Genomic DNA, 19,989 nt, shown 5'->3' with positions numbered 1-19,989 from the left:
GATTTTGGAAATTCTTCCTCGAAAAAAGTTGACGTCATAATATCACCATTAATGGAAATCGCCTATACCATTATCTCCGAAACTAGGCAAGCTGTTTGAATTTTGTTTGCGGGAATCAAGCCGGGCATTAGCACAGATAATTTATCGCAAACCTGATACATCACAATGACGTCATATTCGTTTTTATGACGTTATCATTAAGAGGACGAGGATCTTACCTCATTTGAGCTTGTTTTCACTTTCCTCACTCATATTATCGAATGCATGTTCATCATAGCTATGAATCGCTGGAAACATTGCAATGCTTAGAAACACCCGGAGACACCAGCGTTCTTGGCTTTATTTAATTTCCGCACATGCCATCACCTCTGGAATCTCTTCAACTGTGCCGAATTACAAAACATAAGCTCCAGAATTAAAATTAGCAGCAGTTCATACTCGTAAAAAAAGTTCATTTGTCTAATTCGGACATAGTTTGATGTTTTGGACGTCTCCCCCCTCCCCCATTTCATAACTCTCCCCTCCTTCACCACTCTCTTCTCTCCCTCCTCTCTTGATTACCCCTCTCTTCATCTCTCTCCCTCCCTTCCCTCCTCTCTCTTTGCGTCCCACCTCTCTTTCCTACTCTCTCCCCTCCTCCCCCCATTTCATCACTCTCCTTGCCTTCCTTGCTCTTCCCTCCTTTGCCCCTTTCTTCTCTCCCTCCTCTCTCTCGCTTCCCTCTCTCCCTCCGCTCCCACCTGTCTGCCTCCCACCTCTCTGCCTCCTACCTCTCTTCCCTCCTCTTTCCCCCTCCCCCTTCCTCACTCTCCCCCTCCCCCTTCCTCACTCTCCCCACCCCCTTTCTCACTGTCCTCACTTAGTCACCCCTCCTTCATTCCTTCTCCCTCCCCTCTCTCCTCTCATTAATCCTCCACCTCTTCACTCTCCCCTCCATCCTCTCCCCCCTCTGCTCTCTTAATGTGCCTGTCAGCGAAGCAACTTTTTATTTCCTCGTACGATAAACATCTAGGAGCAATACCCCTGGTCACTCACCTGGTAGAATAATGATACTGAGAAGGAAGTCAACATGGGACGCAATCAACAAAATGTACCAATGACCCAATGTTACAGCAAATACCTATGTTGGGGGCAGGGGGCAACCCCTCCCATAAATCCCCATCGACCCCGAGATATATATATATATATATATATATATATATATATATATATATATGTATGTATATATATATATATATATACATATATATATACATATATATATATATATATATATATATATATATATATATATATATATATATATATATATATATATATATATATATATATATATATATATATATATATATATATATATATATGTATGTATATATATATATATTTTATACAGCACGGACAAAGTTTGGAACATCACGGATGATGTGGTGAAGTTTCATTGAAATTATTTTTGCAGTTTCGGAGAAGAAAGCAAATACATATTTTGGGAGGGCAAACCACCCCTCCCCGTCTACCCCCTTAGATCCTGATTTGTTTATTTATTTATTGTTTACTTATTTATTTTAATGTCTTGAACAAACTCCAGTACATCAGGGGGTGATAAAGGTGGAAGGAAAGTGTAATTGGAATTGTGTGTGTAGTTTCTCAGAAGAAAGAAATGCATATTTCAGGGGGCAACACCACTGTAGACCCCTTAGACCCACCATTTATTTATTTATTTTTAATGGTGTCAACAAACTTTGGTATATCATGGGTGATGAGGGTTGTGGTCAAGTTTCATTGGAATTGTGTGTGTCGTTTCTGAGAAGAAAGCAAATACCTATTTTTGAAGCAATCCCCCGTAGGTCCCCTTTGGGCCCGATTTTTAGCTCGCCTGGAACGTAGTTCTGGGGAGCTTATGGGATCGCACGTCGTCTGTCCGTCCGTCCACAGATACTTGCAACTTCTTCTCTGAAACGACACGTACAATTTCGATGAACGTTTACCACAACGTTCATCACCATGTCTGCACAAATATTTGTTCAAGGCATTAACAAAATCAGGCCTTCAGGGGTTCTACGGGGTTGCCCCCCAAAATATGTATTTGCTTTCTTCTCAAACTACACAGGCAATTCTGATGAAACTTGACCATAACCATCACCCATGGTGTACCAAAGTTTGTTCACTGCATTAAAACGGCTGGGGTCTGAGGGGGTGTATGGAGGGAGTTAACGGGGGGGGGGGCGAGGATTCCCCCCCCCCAAAACGAGGTATTTGCTTTCTTATCCGAAACAACACATGCACTACTCCAATTACACTTGACTACAACCTTCATTACCCATGATGTACCAAAGCTTGTTCACACTATTAATTTTTTCTGGCTTCTAGGGATTTACAGGGAAGGTGAGGGGGGGGTTGCCCCCAAAGGAGGTATTTAATTTTTTCTCAGAAACTACACACAATTCTGTTGAAACTTCACCACAACCATCATCACCTGTGATCTCCAAAAGTTTGTTCATGACATTAGAAAAATCGGGGTCTAAGGTGGTTTGCCAGTACGAACAGATGAGAGATCGGGAAAGCGCACACACGAGGTCAGTGTGAGGAAGGCACGAGTGCAGAGTGCAGGATGAATATGGTCAAGAAAGAACATAGTTAGGAGATGGCCTGTAAGAACAGGGCTTTACAGCTGGCTTTCCTTCGACGCATAAAGACGACGGGACGGTTCTCATATTTGGGCTGAGGCGAATTGATTCTCGTGGTGAAGCAAGACTCTGGCCTTTGGCTCTTGGTTGGGTCATGAGGGACGGACCCCGAGCCTCGTGTATATCAAATAGCGGGTCGGTGAGGACGATCGATGCATGAAGCAGCTGCATTGGGTCTCTAAGCCTCGGTGTTGAGTGCCGCTCGCGGATTGCCTGGCTTACATTTGTCGCACGACGAGAGAAGTGACTTGGCACTATTTTGTGCACATCCAAACGTGCAAATAGAAGCGCCTCGATTCCAAGATCCACAAAGACCATCTCCGGGCTAAGTTCAATACCAGAGTAAAGGAGGGGTTTTCTTTTTTTTTATTCCACTGACGTTTGACTCTGTCAATAGGAGGGGTTTTCAAATTGTTATCTCCTCCTCCTCCTCCTCCTCCTCCTCCTCCTCCTCCTCCTCCTCCTCCTCATTATCCTCACATTTACATCATTGCTGTGATTGGTCTGCTCAGCCCATGTGACCTCGATGTCTGACTGTCAATGGGAGGGGTTTTCAAATTGTCATCTCCTCCTCCTCCTCCTCCTCCTCCTCCTCCTCCTCAACCGCGTTACCTTGGGTCCACTCGTCTATGGGTTAATTGGGTTACTGAATTAATCACGTGGTTTAATTACTGGGGAACAGTATTTAGGGTGGAATACCCCGGTAGTTGGATCACGTGGGTATTTAGGTAAATTGAAGATTGGCAATCGACCCTACCTCATGTGATATGCCGATTGGCGTATTTCGGTTCTTGTACAAGGACCCGTCGCTCGGAGTTATCCATGCGGCGATCTATATTCCGGGTGATCGGTCGGGCCGACTCGACTTGCGGCTCCGTTCAGAGCGGTCGGTTGGAGGCCGATCCCCCGGCCTGTAACAATTGTTGGTCGGTTGGCGGCTGACCCCCGGTCAGTAACAATTGGTTGTCAGGAGTGCGATTCCGCCCCCTCCGCCTCCGTAGCAAAATTCACGGAGTCGGATCAGGGGTATACGGAGCAAATCCCCCCCCACCCCCGGGTCCCCAAATTACGAGCGTTATAAATTTTATTCCCAGCACGCAAAATGTTCAGCCAAGGCGAGCATGGGCAGGAGGGATTAGGAATGGATTTGGAAATGTTAGAATCTTTGACTCAGGATGAAATGCTCATTGTGCAGGAGCAATTACCCCCACAATCGAACCCAGAACCCGAAATGGGCGCAGCGGCAGAGGCCGCGGTGGATGATACCCCCCTCCCTTCCTCCATCAAAATCCCCCCCCCCCCGATCCTTGCCGAATCGGCTCAGCCGAGTACATTTGACAAGGCCCAGTTATTCGCAATGCTGGCGGAAATGAATAAAAAAATGGAAAGGAATGCGCAACAAATGGATGAGAATGTGCAAACGCTGCGGGGTGAGATGCAGCGCGTGGGGCGATGCCTGCAGGCGGGCATAATGGCGGCGCCACGTGCTGGAGCGAACGAGCTGAGGGGGAGTGTGGACTGTGTCGGCCCGGCGGGTGAAGACAAAATAATTTGGGGGACGTGTAAAACGAGACTCGTAAAGGTGACGGAGGAAGTGACGGTGACACAGAGGGAAAAAGTAAATGTGGTGACTGCGTCGTGTAAGAGACACGTGGAGATGGCAGAAATAATAGTGGAGACAAGGGAGGTAATGGGTGAAGAGGTGACTGAGTTGGCAGAGACACGGGAGATAGAGGGTGAATTGGATGGGGTTAAGGACGAGTACACACACAAGGAGTTGGTGGAGGACAAGGGGGTCGAGCTGGCAGAATGTTTCGTGACCTGGTGCAAGCAGCTGGATAGCCACCTTCAGGAACGAGGGGAGGGAATATGCCCCCTTGAGGCGGATCACGACCAGGCGGGTCCGGTCGAGCTTCACATAGTTGAGGGGACGAGTACTGTAGACAGGTGCACGAGGAGCTTGGGGGGGGTATAGAGGCCCCGGAACCCCTTGTGGTGGCACTAATCCCCAGTGCGATGGTCCCGGTGTATGTGGTGAAAGGTGTAAGTACGACCCCGTGTGTGAGTGGTATGGTGGCGAGTGTGCCAAAGTGCGTGCTTCCCAGCACGCAGTGTGTGGATGAGGCACCGCGTGTGCGAGTGAGCGGCCGAGTGTGAGAGGAACAGCGTGTGTGAGGTCGCTGTATGTAAGGGAGATGACGGTGGGCATGCGGGAGCACGCAGACGCGTCTCCCAGTGTGAATGTAATGGAGTGGTGTATGAGCGTCGTGACACGCAGGTGTGCGTGGATTAAATGCAGACGACGATGGCGACAGAGGGACAAAGGCCGGGTAGCGGCCGTAGCTGGATTGGGAACCATGCCGGGTTTGAACAGCAGCGAGCGCGGGGTCCGTGCTGTGCTACGCACAAGGCCGCCACGTGCGTGGCTGCGCAGGTGAAACCCGGTCCGAAAACATCAGCGGTGGATGTTAGCCGATCCCGCGGATGGACAGAAGCTAGGCTGGATTCGGAATTTGGACCGGATGGGTTCTCCACGCGAGCGTGTTTGTAAAGCTCCGACGAGCAGAGCACATGTGTTCGTGTGGGGAACCCCTCAAAACGCGGGGCTTGCTTTGAGATGCGCAGAGTGACGTTATGGCTGCACGTGTGTTTGGAATCTGGCAGAAGGCAATTCCTGCCTGACGGTACCGTCCAAGAGGCACGAGATGCGCAGGGCGCAAGCAGCTGCTGTGACTTCACGGAAAAAGAGCGCGGCTGTGAACTGCCACGCTGGTGTTGCACATTATAAAAAAAAAAAGAGTTGAGAAAAGCAAGCCTCGCTTCGGGTGAACAGGATTCCCAGGCAAGGGGTGGAAGACCCCCTTGTTTGGGGGCACAGGAAGTACTAGTTAGGAGGATGGGTTAGTCAGTGAGACCGGCTTCATGGGGATATGGGTTGTACCTCATGGAGCCCGTGGAATGGATTAGTTAGAGGGATTTTAGTTTAGATTTAGGAAATGGAATTTTTTGATTTTTGGAGACACGGACATACTGGAAATGTGTAGTGGAGACGTAGCTTAGCGACGTAGAGTAAATGGAACGTGCATGAGTTTTAAGGGATGATGAGGGAGCACGAGTTAGTCAGGGGATTTAGTTAGAAGGATGGCAGTGTGGAGTGTTGGTGTGAGTTGCGAAATGGAAAGTGTGTGAGGAATGAGTGTAGGACAGTGGGCCCAAGTGTGCGAGTGGAGTGAATGTGGTATGCATGGTGCGAATGACTGGTTGGGGGGAGGAGTGATTCCCACCCAAGTGACTCCGGGGTCAGTTTAATGTGAGCTAGTGGGTTATTCAAATTAACTAACAGGAGGTCGTTTTGTTGTTGGTGTCGAGAGAAGGCATGAAACCCGTTTGGAGGGGTGCAAGAGTCCATGGACCGGCTGGGAGCGTGGCTGTGGAAAGTTGAGTATTTGTTTAGTGGGCACCCAAGGCACCGGACTAGTCGGCCAGAGTAGGCCAAGGGCCCAAGAGGGCCGGGATAGTGTAGTGGGCACGGGCGACCCGTCGGAAACGAGACCCGTAGCGCCAGAATGCCACGGGGGCAGTGTAGTGGGCACGGGCGACCCTCGGAAAGGGACCCGGGGCATCAACACGCCACGTGGGCATCGGACGGGGGCAATGCCAGAGAGGGCAACCCCCCGCGTTGTAGGGAGCAGCTAGGCTCGGAGGCAGCCTGCGGGCCTGGGGGTGCCATGGTTAGAGTTCGGCAGAGGGGGAGTTTCTGCCAGTTGAGCCACGCTGCCCAGCCAGGAAATTGTGCGAGGGCACGTATGAAAATTTGAGGGCAAGGCCCAAACTTATAATGGACACCAACACAGGCGACGGGAATCATGGTTTTTAGAACCGATAGTTTTAAAGTGTGAGACGTTTTTGGAAAGCCCCGGGGTAGTTTCAGGTTAATGAATGTTAGGGTAGATAGGAGATGTACCCTTTCGCTCGTTGTAGGCCGCTGGACTCACCTTGGTAGATCGCTGAACTCTGAGGAGGCCATTCTGAGGCTTTGTTGGGCCTCGAGATAGGACGTTAGTCTCTCCCTATTCCCCTCCAGAGAGGGAACGTAGGGGTTGGCAGTAGACTAGGTTGACAGGATAAGTTAGCCGGACAAAGACAATAAAGGGGGTTAGGGAGACAATTATAAAAGGGAAATAAAAATAAAGAGGGGCTAAATTTTGTTGTTTTTGTGGCAAATGAAGGGAGCGGGTATGGACAGACAGGCAAAGGCGATAGAGTGGGGGGAGACAGTAGGCTAGGTCCGAGCCCGCCTTCAGAGCAGCCGGCACCACCGCACTCCCTCCAGACCTGATGGAACCACACCAGAGGCCGGCCAGCTTCACCTGACGGCCTGTTGTGCTGCAGCTGCCTGTTCTGCATCGGCTTACCTTGCCATGCCTAGTTGCCTGCCTCTGCCATGACCCCATGCCTGCTCGCCCTTGTTTGCGTTTGCCCCTGTGTCCATCCATCACCATGCGCGCCAGGACCATCCAGTTTTGTGAGGACTGCCCTGCATGCAGCCTGTGCATCCAGTCCATTTTTTTGTGTTTTGCGACCATCTCCATCCATTCCCCTGCACCAAAGACTTTGCTATGACTTTTGCCTTTCCCCTTTCACAGATCACAAGTCCTTGGCCATGGTTAGTGTAATGTAATAGATAAGTTAAGATTGTAAATACGTGGAACCCCACCTGCATGTTTGTTTTAGCGCCGGCAATTTAAGCTAAGTTGTCCGAATGACTCTGTGAGAGTTTGTTTAGTTAGTTATGCAGCGCATTAGGTTATTATTTTTGGGACACGTATAAAGAAATGTCGCACTCAGGGATCCGAAGGTAGAACGTACTCGGGGAAAACTTACACATGCTCGTCACACGAAAATTTGTCGACTCCGGGACAAGTCTGTAAAAAGGGGAGGGGTAGTGTTACGAATTTGGAATTCAATTGCACACAACATACAGGTTCCCTTAGTCAGCTATGTCCATAAGTGCATGTTCCCAAGATAGCTCACCTTCCATTGTTTAAATGTTTTGAAATCGATTTAGATGCGCTGCGGATCGATTTAATAGTAAGGGAGCGAACAATGGAGACGTCCCTCCCCCTCTTCTGCGAAGAGGAAGAAGAACCCTGCGGTGACGTCAACAACTCCCTCCCACGCGTGGTTGAGTGGGGGGGGGGGGTGGATCACGAGGCCATGAGTCACGCCGGGTGCGGGGGAGGGGGTGCAAAAGATAAATAGGACATCTTTTCTTTGTTCGAAAAGAGTCCCGTGGTAGGGCTGAGTTCGTGGGAGTCCCGTGGCAGAGTTCGTGAAGAGTCCCGTTCTGAGTCCCGTGTGCAGAGTTCGTGTGCTGAGTCCCGTGGAAGGAGTAAGCTTTTTCTTGCTTCGGAGAGAGCAGTCGTTCAGCAGGCCATCGGGTCCTGCTTGGCTTGCTTGGCTTGAGGCCTTCGGAAGCTTTTTGCTTCGGCTGGCTCAGTGAGCTTCGGCTGCTGCTTTGTTTTGGAAGGAACTTGAGCCAGTTGTTCGGCTCGAGCTGCGAGTGGAGGCTTCTTCTTCTTCTTCTTCTTCTTCTTCTTCTTCTTCTTCTTCTTCTTCTTCTTCTTCTTCTTCTTCTTCTTCTTCTTCTTCTTCTTCTTCTTCTTCTTCTTCTTCTTCTTCTTCTTGTTCTTGTTCTTGTTCTTGTTCTTGTTCTTGTTCTTGTTCTTGTTCTTGTTCTTGTTCTTGTTCTTGTTCTTGTTCTTGTTCTTGTTCTTGTTCTTGTTCTTGTTCTTGTTCTTGTTCTTGTTCTTGTTCTTGTTCTTGTTCTTGTTCTTGTTCTTGTTCTTGTTCTTGTTCTTGTTCTTGTTCTTGTTCTTGTTCTTGTTCTTCTTCTTGTTCTTGTTCTTGTTCTTGTTCTTGTTCTTGTTCTTGTTCTTGTTCTTGTTCTTGTTCTTGTTCTTGTTCTTGTTCTTGTTCTTGTTCTTGTTCTTCTTCTTCTTGTTCTTCTTCTTCTTCTTGTTCTTCTTCTTCTTGTTCTTCTTCTTGTTCTTCTTCTTGTTCTTGTTCTTCTTCTTCTTCTTGTTCTTCTTCTTCTTGTTCTTCTTCTTGTTCTTCTTCTTGTTCTTCTTCTTGTTCTTCTTCTTGTTCTTCTTCTTGTTCTTCTTCTTGTTCTTCTTCTTGTTCTTCTTCTTGTTCTTCTTCTTGTTCTTCTACTTGTTCTTCTTCTTGTTCTTCTTCTTGTTCTTCTTCTTGTTCTTCTTCTTGTTCTTCTTCTTGTTCTTCTTCTCTCTCTTCTTCTTCTTCTTCTTCTTGTTCTTGTTCTTCTTCTTGTTCTTGTTCTTCTTCTTGTTCTTGTTCTTGTTCTTGTTCTTGTTCTTGTTCTTGTTCTTGTTCTTGTTCTTGTTCTTGTTCTTGTTCTTCTTCTTGTTCTTGTTCTTCTTCTTCTTGTTCTTCTTCTTCTTCTTGTTCTTCTTCTTCTTGTTCTTCTTCTTGTTCTTCTTCTTGTTCTTGTTCTTCTTCTTCTTCTTGTTCTTCTTCTTCTTGTTCTTCTTCTTGTTCTTCTTCTTGTTCTTCTTCTTGTTCTTCTTCTTGTTCTTCTTCTTGTTCTTCTTCTTGTTCTTCTTCTTGTTCTTCTTCTTGTTCTTCTTCTTGTTCTTCTTCTTGTTCTTCTTCTTGTTCTTCTTCTTGTTCTTCTTCTTGTTCTTCTTCTTGTTCTTCTTCTTGTTCTTCTTCTCGTTCTTCTTCTTGTTCTTCTTCTTGTTCTTGTTCTTCTTCTTGTTCTTCTTCTTGTTCTTCTTCTTCTTCTTCTTCTTGTTCTTCTTGTTCTTCTTCTTCTTGTTCTTCTTCTTGTTCTTGTTCTTGTTCTTGTTCTTGTTCTTCTTCTTGTTCTTCTTCTTGTTCTTCTTCTTGTTCTTGTTCTTCTTCTTCTTCTTGTTCTTCTTCTTGTTCTTCTTCTTGTTCTTCTTGTTCTTCTTCTTGTTCTTCTTCTTCTTCTTGTTCTTCTTCTTGTTCTTCTTCGCTTTTCGTTCTCCATTTTGTTTCCCGGCTTGGTGCGACGCATCGGCCTCTTCTTGCAGTTGGATCCTCGGGGAAGCGACGATCGACAGGAAGGATCGGCGCCTTGTCTCACCGGCGCGGGAGGATTCGCGGGAGCTCGGGAAGGATCGCGGCGATTGGATCCAGCTCGCTCTCGCTGGAGCCCGGGTCCGGACAAGTTGAAGACCACACGAGGTGGAAAGGTTCGAGTCAAGCTCTGAGTTTCAGCTCACCTGTTCTCCGAGCTGGAGCTCGTGATTAAAGGCCTTTGCCACCATTTCTTGGATGTATGTGTGTGCGTACGTGTCCGTGGGCCCGTCTAATAAGTAGGAACTGCTGTTAAGTGTAAATGACTGTACATAATAAGTGGACGGTTGTAGTTCTTTTGTCGTGCTTTTGTTGTTTGTATAATTGCATACGTGTTTTATTATAATAAATGTCCTTGTATGAATGTAAACCTGCTCCGTTGCGTCCATTCCCTCATTGACTGAACATTTCGTGTGTTGGGAGTTGGAAAGCCGTTGGTTGGCCGTAATAGGGGGACATTTGGACCGACGGTTCTCGGCGATTACGCCGCTCGGAATCGCGCACGGACAAGCTCGCCTCGGCGGTTTGTTCCGTACGAGATCCGTCGAGGGTGGAATACCCCGGTAGTTTGATCACGTGGGTATTTAGGTACATTGAAGATTGGCAATCGACCCTACCCCACGTGATCTGCCGATTGGCGTATTTCGGTTCTTGTCCAAGGACCCGTCGCTCGGAGTTTTCCGGGCGATCGGTCGGGCCGACTCGACTTGCGGCTCCGTTCAGAGCGGTCAGTTGGCGGCCGACCCCCCGGCCTGTAACAACATATATGTGTGTGTGTGTGTGTGTGTGTGTGTGTGTGTGTGTGTGTATATATATATATATATATATATATATATATATATATATATATATATATATATATATATATATATATATATATATATATATATATATATATATATATTGTTGCGAATTTGCGCCCGCCGGCGTGCGATCGGCCGCTCTAAGTCGAATGGCGGTCGCCTCGCCCACCAGAACAGACAATTCCGTTGTGACCCTCTCGGAACAACGCCAGGAGCCAGTCACGGGTGGGGGTGTAACCCCACCACGACCATGCCAATTGCCCACCCGCGCAGGATAGGGTCGCTCGCCAAATTAGATCCACCTAAGTACCTGCGCGGATGGTCGACCGGGCGATCGTACCTCGCCGCAGGCCGACTCCGGACACGAACTGCTTAAGCGGTTCGTTCCGGGGCTATCGGGATAACCGAGCGGTGTTATCCCCGGCCTCGATGGTTCCGATTAATTATCGGGTGTTTTAAGCCCACTACGAACCCTTTTACGTGAAGCATGATGGTGGGTCAATAAAGAAAAGACGAAGCCAAACGGGAAAACAGTTCACACAATGCACATTTATTACGTGACACACTGAGAGCACACAAACACAGCCAAACAGTCAGAATGCACCTATATGAGGAAAACAAAAGAAACAATGACGCAGAGTTACAACCGAATACGTGTACACACGGCAACACTTACACTGTTCTACTTTACAAGACACGGCACCGACACACATTTACTCAAAAGCAAAGGAAAGAGGCCACCCTCATAGACAAGGGGGCAGACGGGCCTGTAGGCCAATATGTGCGCGGTGTGATGATGACCCTCACCAATCCTGGCCAAGAATTGAGGGGAGTCAACTGAGGATTCTCGAATATACGGTTTATTGAAGTTGCAAAGCACACTTGCAAGCGGAGGTGGCACAGGGACCAACCACAGCAGTCAGAACCTGTACGACACTAAAGGTTACACTCCAAAGGTTTCATATATAAAACCTATTCCTAGGCGGAGAAAAGCAAGCAAAGAAAGAAACAAAGATGCAAGTGGGCTTTTCCCCCCTCCCTGCAGCCCTCGGGGAGAATTAGCAGTAAACAGCTCCTTTCTCACGCTTCAGACAGCAAGAAAGCGCCGGCACATATTCATAAACAGGAGCAAATCCTTTGTAGCTCTCTAAGACTTGTTGACACTCCACTGGAATTCATAACAGCCTGCAGACGCTGCTCTGTGGCAAGGCCAGACTGGCTTGTTGATATTACATTTTAACACATCGTACAGCAAATTGTAAAACGAGGGCAAAAGCTTGGAAACACAATTTGAAGCAACCAGGCCAATGGTTTGAATCCAGACACCTGGTTAATGCAATTGATGAATGTTTAAATAAGTCAAATGTACAAATATGGGCCAATGGGGCCATCACCTAATATGTCATAACACGCAGGACCTGAAGGAGCGGCCAGGTCCGCGAGACCGGGTGGGTCCTACCCGCGTCCTCGTGGCGCGTTGGCGGACGAGCCGCAGACGTGGCTGCGTGGCTGTGCCCCGACTCCGTGCTCCTTCGCGGGTTTCGTTGGCACGACGTTTGGAGTGGGGTGGGAACGGGGCCCCCTTGTTGCACTATCTCAGCGCGGGGGAAAAGGGGGAATTGTTGATGCTCTGGGGGAGGGAGAATGGCTGGCTGGCTTGGGTCCCGCGGCGAGCGATCTCCCGCCGCGACCTCGTCGCCGACCGCCGTCCTTCTCGCCTCGGACCCGAGCTCCTTGGCCTCTTGCCACAACTCTCCTCAGCTGACTGCAGAACCCAACTCGACGCCTTCGCCTCCTGACTCCACTCTCTGCCACCAAAACTGACTCTGCCACACTCCGCCGTGCGCTCAGCGTTTTATAGGCCGGCAGGAGAACCCATATGCAAATTTCCGGATCAGGATGAGCTCGGGGGCGGAGCCACGCTCGCCCATTGGACAGAGGAAAAGTGGGCGTGAACCTCCCCTGATCCTACAATTTGCATATTTCGATTTCACACGGACGTGCCTGGAGGCGGGGCCAAGCCGCTCCGCGCTTGCTGATTGGACGGATCAGAAGTGGGCGTGTAGCATTCTTGATCCGAATTTTCCCTTGGAAAGGCCGCTATTTGCACTCGCGGCTCGGTGCGTATAGCTTGAACGAGCCCAAGACAGCCCGACGCTCAGTGCTCACAGGTGATGTGGGAATGGCCGTAGAAGGAGAGAGGTGAGGGTGGTGGAGGGTTTATCAGTGGTGGTTTGATGGTTATGGCGGTTGATTCAAAATAAAGATAGAACAGAAAAACGCCTAACTCAAAGCGTCGCAGCCCGAATGAATCACATAAATTCCCTCTAAACAATGGGTTTGGGGCTAACTACACATGTACTTAGAGTTATCTCACCTACGGGACCTGAATGGTGGTTTGCGTATTTCCACAGCCGTAACAATATATATATATATATATATATATATATATATATATATATATATATATATATATATATATATATATATATATATATATATATATATACATATATATTTGAGGTACGTCTAAAAACTAACGGAACTGACTTCACAGAAATATAATTCCAAAAAATATATTGAAATCACAGCTTGTCCCCTTCAAAATAGTTTCCCTCCAGTCTCACGTACTTGTCCATCCTCTTCTTACACCCTTTGATGCACCCCCGGAAGGTTTCTTCTGGAATCCTCCGGAGCTCCTTTGTCACGGCCCTTTTGATGGCCTCCACATCAGGAAATTGGGTCCCCTTGATCACCCTCTTGAGCTTGGGTAATAGGAAAAAATCACAAGGTGCCAATTCTGGCGAATACGGGGGTTGCTCAAACGTTGGCATGTTCCTCTCCACCAGAAATTGTCAAATGCTCAGGGCACTGTGAGCAGCGGCGTTGTTCTCACAGATCCCTCCTCTTGTCCCAGACTGATCTCATGAGGCGCCAGAGGAACTCCTTGTGCACGTATTGATTCACTGTTTGACCCTATGGTAGAAACTCGAAGTGGACGATGCCCTTGATGTCAAAAAACACGATGGGCATCAGCTTGACCTTCGACTTCGACATCCTTGCTTTCTTTGGTCTTGGTGATGCCAGACTTTTTCACTGACAGCTCTGCTGCTTGGTCTCGGGATCGTATTCGAATATCCACGATTCATCGCTAGTAATGACTCTCCTGAGCAGGTCTGGATCGTCCTCGAGGCGCTCGATAATGTCTTGACAGACAGTGACTCTTTGTTTCTGGTCCTCGGACAACAGCTTGGGGACCATCTTTGCGCACACTTTGCACATTTCGAGATTTTCAGTGATGATGGTCCAGACAGTGTCCTTGTTGATGGAAAGATCCTCAACAATCATCCGCACCGTGAATCGAGGATCCGCGCGCACCATCTGCTTCACACGTTCGATGTTGTCCACCGTTCTGCTCGTTGAAGGTCTTCCAGACCGTGGATAGTCTTCAACCTCCTCCCTCCCTCTTTGAACCTCTTGTGACATTCAAATGCACGTGTACGTGACATCGTTTCTTCCCCGTAGACTTGCTGTAGCATTGCGAAGGATTCGGAAGGTGTTTCGCCAAGCTTAGCTAGAAACTTCAGATTGGCTCTCTGCTCACGACTCATTGCGCGACGACTCAGATGAGACAACGTGTAAAGCACGACCTGCAAAAAAATTACACAATGAGCGCAGTCAACTATCACCGATCATACATATATATATATATATATATATATATATATATATATATATATATATATATATGTATATATATATATATATATGTATATGTATGTATGTATATATATATATATACATATTGCTGGAATGTTGCGAAAGACTGTGACGCAACCCGTTCATTCAAGTTGTGTAAGTGGAGCACACAGCAGGCTCAGTCCCATTACTTTTGAGACGGATCTCGTATACATGACCGTGATGTTGTTGGTCTGGTGCGAAGGCTCCTGCACAGCACAATGGAGATAGTGGGTTCAAATTAGGTAAAAAAGCAGCATTATTAAGAATTGGGATTCTTACCTTCTGCAAAACAAACTAAACTCATTGAATCACCATGACATTGTCAGTAAAGACCCATCTGGTTTACTAAAGATCCTTTTAAAGAGAGCAATCTGGCAACCAGACAGTGCCATCGACCCTTCCTCACAAATTGAGATTGGCATTAAACCTCTACCTATGACTGCGCATTCACCTGTTTTATGTGTAGACCATCTTTTGACACCTTTAATGACTTTATAATGCAAGTTTTACTTCAATGGCTATTTTGTATGTCTTTACTGTCGAAATAAAAATGTGAGTAATGTATTATTCTCTTGTTCTGACTCCCTTTTACAGAATCTACTTCCTGTGAAGGTCTGACTGCTCTGGTGTCAACAACACACAAGCCAAACTGGAGAACCTTCAGCAACTCATTAAGGTGGTTTTGTCAGGTTTACCATCTGGTTTTGCACCCTTCTACCCCTCACCATTCTCGATTAATTATTTATTTTGACCTTCACATCATTCTCAATTGATGATCTTAATAATTATTTAACGTTGTCGTGGATTAACTCAGTGTCCACTCAAGGGGTCAGCACATCAAAAGATAATCTTCAACCCTTATTTCAAAGCATGCAAATGCCCAGGATCCTATCCTGTTCTCTTAGCGGACGCTGGCCACTCCTTGAGAGGCCTTAAACCCCTTAATCTTTGGCCTATCAGTGAAGGTTCTCCTTTGTGTACTTCCCCGATTGTTCAAGCACGTTACCCATTTTGAAAGACGCAGCCTCTGACCTGAATTTAGAGCAAACCCCACCCCCAGAGGATTTTCAACCAGGCTCCTCTTACCTTTCAGTTTGTGGCCACAAGGTGTTTGCTCTCCCTCCTGGCCATCGCTGTGCCTCCAGGGATCAGTATCTCCTGCCTGGCTTGCCAAATTGTCGCAGATTAACTCGGTGTCCGTTCAGGGGGTCAGCAGACCAAAAGAGAATGTTTAATTTCACGTACGTGGAGGGGGAGCACGAATGGCATTCAATGATCTCCACTAACTGGAGCTAAAGAGTAATCTCTCTTATGCAGAAGCCAGGAAGGGGGGGGGGGAGATGGGGTGAAGCATAGGATCGAAGAAAAACAATGTCATAGCCTGAGCTTTCTCATTGATATTGAATTAAATAAAGTTGAACGGCATAAAGGAACGGATCATTGGGGATAAAGCCCCGCCTCAACTTGGATTTGGACCATGCTGGATCAATGATAGAACAGACAAAATTGAGCTGGGAACATTTCTAATAATAATTTATTTACAAACAGGTGAGGAAAGTTATGTGGTACACGGAATAGTTTTATTGGTGTGTGTAATGCAGGGATAGAAAGAAGCGTGAGGTGCGACAATGTACAAGCAATTTACAAAAGCAGACACAGAGCAGACTTAACCCGAAATAATAATAATCATCTGCAATCTTAACTTACGAGGACACACACACACACACACACACACACACACACACACACACACACACACACACACACACACACACACACACACACACACACACACACACACACACACACACACACACACACACACACACACACCAATGAAGAGGAGTTAATAAAGAGAAAAGGGAGGAGAGGAGATGAGGCTAACGGTCTCTGAATGCCTTGCACGATTGCCTGATCGTGCCACCAATATGTTTGGGGGGATGCTCCCCTGGGCGATACCTCCCTGACAGCTGGCGCGCCGTTTCTTGCTTCGTGGCACTTCGTGCAGCTAGCGTCGGTCCAGAAATCGAGACGTGACTGTCGGGTGTGAAGGGAGGGACGTGGGTGGAGAAGACTGAGTTATCGATCCCAAGCCGGGCATAATGAGCTGACAGGAATGAAGAAAGAACGACCTAGGAATGACGATGAGCAGGAACGACGCACCAGGAATGATGAGCAGGAATGACGACGACTCTTCTTCCACTGCCCCGCGACCCGTCCTTTTATCGATCCAGTGGTATGGGGTGGGGGCGATGACCCGAAGTGGTGTCGTCACCCGAATTGGGCGCTCTGGTTGGGCCCCGGCCAGCACACGGACCGGCCGCCATGACCGGAAGCAGCTCCACTTCACTTCCGGCCAGATGGTTCCAAGCTGCGGAATCGTCTCGCTCTGAGCACCGTGACATAAATTTGTTGTGACAAACTCCGTACTGTGCCCCGGCGACCCACGACCGGCGCTGGTCAATGCGCCTGCTCCGTGATGTGCCATGCAGCCTGAGCTCTACAGCACGCCCCTGCCTGATCGCGGCCCCGCCGGCCTGAGTGGTGAGGAGACGTCCGCCGTCCGTGGAGAACACCCGTGGCCACCAGCAAGGACCGGAGGTATAAGTTAAATAATATAAGACTGTTAATGTTGTGCAATAAATTGTGCATCAATATTTTCATGAAAATATTTATTGAAATGAGGTTTTCAAATAAATTTTAGTTTTTAAAAATTAATTTAGTGTTGATAATGTGGTGGGAGGAAATATCATTATTCGGCAATTTCAAAGGGGAAACAACACTAAAAAGGTAAAGAAACCCTGTGCTAGACAAAAGGGAAGAGAGCGGGTGGTTCTTGTGCGCTCCCTACGGGAGCCGTCAAGGGGGTCATGTAATTATATTGATGCCTATTTTACTCCAAGGGGTCCCAGGATTACACACCAAAAAAATGGATGCGATCGGTTCAGCCGTTTTTGTTGTACCTGGGAACAGACGGACAGACGGTGAATTGTAGTAAGAAGATGACTCCCTTGACGGCTCCCGTCGGGAGCGGGTGCTTCTCGTTCTCTTAATTCGCCTTTATTGCATCCCTCAAATGTCTTGAGTCGCATCTCTGAACTAAAATTATTTTTTAAAACCCCAGTTTGCTATGCATGTTCGCTTTCCTTCAATCGCCATTTTTTTTCAACTTCAGTGCCAATTCACCCCTTTCACCCCTCGCTCTCAAAGCAACAATCACATTCTTCCCCCTCCAAACTTCCCTCTCACCTTTCTCAAAAACTCCCCACTCACCCTTCTCCCTCCATTCACCCCACTCACTCACCCTTCTCAAAGTTGCCCCCTCCTCACATCCACAAAGCTGCCTCCTTCCCCTGCCCTCTCTCCACAATCTCATCACTCTATCTCCTCAAATCCTCAACTGCGTTCTGCCCCCTCTCTTATTACTCCCCATTGTACCTCAACCCAGCACCACAGAGCCTTTTCTCCTCCTCATCCGGCCCACTACCCAGGCTCTTCTGCAATCCCCCACACTCTTTCAACAACTCTCCTGACCTCCCCCCCTACTCCTTTCTCATACCCTCCCCCTTCCCTCTCCCCTCCACTGCATCCAAAGCCTCCTCCCCTTCCTCTTCATTAACAGAGGACTTCAAATATCCGGGGCCTTCGCTCAAACCTGACAGGTCTCTCCATACAGGTTGCCACTGACAAATCAGACATAATCTGCCTCGCCTTCAGTTGTTCTACCCTTCCTCCCCCCCCCCCCCCATGGTTCACTGAAGTTTGTGGCGAGGCAGTTGTCCTGAAACAACTTGCCTTTGCCTCATGGAAAGCAAACCCAACTGAGGGTAATCTCAGTTCCTTCCATAAAGCTCGGAACAAGTGTGTATCGCCCCTCAGGAGAGCCAGAAAACAACATCTTTCAAAGCTCAAGTCTGAACTTTAAAACCTCTCACCCTCTTCTAAATCCTGGTGGCATCTAATCAAATCTGTTTTGGTGTAAGTTACCCCTCCACCCCCTCCCTCACACCCAAAAGGCCGCACTGCTGATACCGCACAAGAAGAGGTGCCTTAACTCGGCGTTTGCATCTAAATCTTGTGTCCGAAACCCATCATTTTCTGTACCCACCTTACCCAGTCGCATCCAACTGTCCCTGGACTCTGTACCTTTTCTTCTGAAAAAGTGGAGAGTTTGCTATCAAACCTCGACTCAGATTCTGCAACCGGTCCATACGGCATCAGCCCACGTGTCCTAAAAACCTGCTCCTCTGCGGTTGCTCACCCTCTTTCTGTTCTAGTCACTCTCTCATTTGCTCAAGGTCATCTGCCATTTGCTTGGAAATCAGAAAACATTACCGCCCTGCATAAAAAATGTGCTGAAACAGATTCCTGCAACAACACACCAATCACCCTTCTTCCAAACATCAGCAAGGTTATGGAATCCATCATCGTTTCAGACATGAAATCCTTCCTCTTCTCCAATGGCTTGATTTCTGATCATCAATTTGGTTTCAGACCAGGTCACTCTCCCATGGATATGCTGCTTCTGCTCTCCTAACAATGGACGGAGATACTCAATGCCAGACATGAAATCAGAGCCATATCCAAAGACATATCTCGTGCTTTTGACATGGTCTGGCACCCTGCCATGCTCACCAAACTCTCTTCGTATGGTATTCAAGGCCAGCACCACTCATGGCTCGCAGACTTCCCCTCCTGCTGCAGTCAACGTGTGTGCCGAAATAGAGTTCTCTCATCCCCTGTTCCTGTCCAGGCTGGAGTTCTTCAAGGCAGCGTTCTGGGCCCTGTTCTTTTTCTGATTTATATCAATGATCTCTCTGATTCTCTGGAAAATCCTCTTTATCTCTTGCTGATGACTCCACTCTCTGTCATACCATCTGTCATCCCTCAGACTGGCAAGCCGCAGCTTCTTCGCTCTTTGCATATCTGGATAAAATAACAAACTGGTCTAACATGTGGAACATGTCTTTCAATCCTGACAAATCTCACACTAAGGCCTAAGTCACATTTGCCACGGCGGCCTTGGGGTCTTCAAAATCTATGGCTACTAGCAATTATAAGGCGGCCGCAGTACTTCCACGGTCACACAATGTAGCAGTCACAAATGTTTTTATTTTTCGGGTAGCCGCACGGCGTATTTATAAATTGTGGAGACTGAAAATGTGGGGGTGCTGTACGGTCTTTGATTTGATGTCGCACGGTGACCTTAGGGCGTTCTTGCGGCAGCCCTAGAATTTTCAAGGCAGACGTAAGGTGCCCGCAATGCGACCGCAGGGGGGGCCCTAAGGCGAACGTGCGGCCAGACAGTTGGTAACGAGTGGGGTTTTTTTTTTTAACCAGTTTTTTTGTTTCGGCTTGTCGAATTGCTACGGCGAACGTAGAAATGAAAAAAAGTTATAACTCCGCGTTATAATTCCACGGCGACCTTACGACCTGTAAAATATAGCCAAACGGCGTAGGGCCATCCTGAGGCCACCGCAGAAACTCTGCGGCCGCCGCACGTTTCTGTCAATTCAGAGGGCGTACGGCCGCCGTATCCTCGCCGTAGAGCAAATGTGACTTAGGCCTTCGGTCTTAGAAATTGTGGAGACCGAAAACGTGGGTTTGCCGTACGGTCTTTGATTTGATGTCGCACG

At 47.9% G+C, this 19,989-nt stretch overlaps 1 protein-coding gene across 16 annotated transcripts in view; it reads left to right on the top strand.

The window, feature by feature from the left end:
* RIMBP2 (RIMS binding protein 2) overlaps nucleotides 1–19,989 on the top strand; it is a 354,432-nt gene that overhangs the window by 39,778 nt on the left and 294,665 nt on the right. For 15 of the 16 annotated variants that reach the window (XR_015057048.1, XM_085876872.1, XM_085876874.1 and 12 more), the window contains exon 3: nucleotides 14,948–15,029. The gene's annotated coding sequence lies outside the window, so the exon portion shown is untranslated. Of the gene's footprint in view, nucleotides 1–9,806; nucleotides 9,926–14,947; nucleotides 15,030–19,989 lie in introns of those variants that run through there. The other variant, XM_085876871.1, reaches the window with a different exon arrangement.

Source organism: Eptatretus burgeri, chromosome 4 (assembly GCF_056783735.1).
Source record: "Eptatretus burgeri isolate ZD-2024b chromosome 4, Ebu_testis_v1, whole genome shotgun sequence".
Classification (NCBI taxonomy): Eukaryota; Metazoa; Chordata; class Myxini; order Myxiniformes; family Myxinidae; genus Eptatretus; species Eptatretus burgeri.
The sequence above is the reverse complement of the archived record's forward strand: the minus strand, read 5'-3'. Positions and strand labels throughout refer to the sequence as shown.